Raw genomic sequence first — 2,226 nt, forward strand, 5'->3', positions numbered from 1 at the left:
TACCTCACAACTGCTCCAATTGAGTGCACATTTGGTGGTATAAGGAGGCTTAACATGAAACAAAGTGTTCTTGATTCCTTGGGATAAGAACAGAAGGGAAAGATGTGAGAAAAGGGACAGATGTGTGGAAGGTCAAGGCAAGGATCCTTACTCACCTTGCTAGATTTTCGATACTTGGCTTCACCTCTTCCAAGCTGTGTCAAGTTCAGCACATTATTTAATCTTCATAGGCCTCAGTTTCTCCATCTATGAACAAGCATATCACAGTGGTATTGGGAAGATTAAAGGGAGATAAGTCATGCAAGATGAGGTAGGTTGATAATTTCCCCCTAGTTCTCAAAGATGTCCACATCTCTATCCCCAGAATCTGTGAATATGCTACCTTATATGGTGAAAGGGAATTTTGCAGGTGTGATTAAGTTCAGGATCTTTAGAGGAGGTTTATCCAGGACCCAAGGTAAACATAGAGTCCTTACAGAAGGAGGACAACAGGGTTAGATTCAGGAAAAGACATAAGGGTGGAAGCAGAGATCAAAGAGGAGAGAAGATGCAACATTCCTGGCCTTGTTGATGGAGGAAAAGCGTATGAGCTTAAGAATGCAGGAGGCCTCTAGAAGCTGGAGCAGACAAGGAAATGGATTCTCCCCTAGAGCCTCCAGAAGGAACATAGACCTGCAGGCACATTTCAGACTTCTGACTCCGAGAACTGTAAAATAATAAATTTGATTGCTTAAGCCATTAAATTTGTAGTGCTTTGTTACATCAGCAAAAGTAAACTAATGCATAAGGCATATGTGTACCTCTCCTTGGGAGTGCCTAGTGAATAAGAACTATGATTACTGTTCAGGTGAATTTATATTATTGCCATATTTTCAGTGAAAGTATTGGGAGGGACTAGAGTGGGTTATGACACTGGACTGGATACCTTGGCAGTAATTCTTGTGGGTGTCAATGCACCCTGTTCTTCCCTGGTGTTAACTAGTAACCATCCTGTTCCATACATTGTCTTGGCTGTAGCCTAAGTTTCCTTAGGCATTGCTCTCACCTGGGTAGATATCACCATAGTCACGTCCTGGCTGTAAGTGCTTGGGGTAAGATAGAGATGGAAATGCAGGGGTCACCCACACCACTCCTAAGCTCTAACTAATCACCTTTCAGTTGCTTGTAGTCCCTGCTCTGATTCTTGCAAGCGCCTTCCAAGGGCAGAGAGGACACTTGGGCCAGTTACTTCATTTACAAAAACCATTGAACAGACTGCAGGCCACTACTACTTGAACAAGTGAGTCTGACCCCATCTGATGGCTCTCTTTCAAGGATTTCTCACTATTTCTAGTCTGTTGAAGAAAAATTTCTCTTAATCATTTCACAGTGTAACTGTGGACTTATTTTACAATTTCTCAGAATTAGGGTTTGTCAGGAAGTCTATAGCATGTGAATCCTACCGTCATGAAACAAAAACCATGTAGTTACTTTTGAGGATTATTTGCTGGGTTTGAGAATAGAACTTTTTACTGCAAATTAGTCACAAACATAGGGATAATAATAAGATTAATATTACAAACATCTGTATTACCAATGCCCTGCTATGTCAGATTTAAAAATTAGGTCCTACGCTGGTCTCATTTTTACATTGCACGCATGCTAAGTTACTTCAGTCGTGTCTGACTCTTTGCGACCCAATGGACTGTAGCCCACCAGCCTCCTCTGTCCATGGGATTCCCCAGGCAGGAATACTGGGGTGGTCTGACACTTCTCCTCCTGGAATCTTCCTGACCTAGGGATTGAACCAGTGTCTCTTATGTCTCCTGCTTTGGCAGGCGAGTTCTTCACCACTGGAGCCACCTGGAAAGCCCCAAGCCTTCATTTTACCTCTTCCCAGATCGACACCACTCTCTCCTTCTTTAGTGGGGTTTGCTGTCATGAATTCAGTAACTATTATATCCAGATTGAGTCGTACATATTTGCTACCTATTTCTGTGTTCATACACATTATATAGGAGTTCTTAAAATGTTTATACAAGTTGGCAGATGTAGCTTGAGGTCCTTTTCATGTTTGTACACTATTTCTGTCAGTATTTGAAATTTATCTTTCTCCGGATGACCCAGAGTTTTTCAGTTTCCTTTTTTTCTTTCCAGAAAAATAAACAAAAAAAGCAGAGCTCTTATCAGTCTTTCTGTACCCGTCCTCTAAGAACACAGCACAGATCTCTAGGGTCACCATTTAAG

Source organism: Ovis aries, chromosome X (assembly GCF_016772045.2).
Source record: "Ovis aries strain OAR_USU_Benz2616 breed Rambouillet chromosome X, ARS-UI_Ramb_v3.0, whole genome shotgun sequence".
NCBI lineage: Eukaryota > Metazoa > Chordata > Mammalia > Artiodactyla > Bovidae > Ovis > Ovis aries.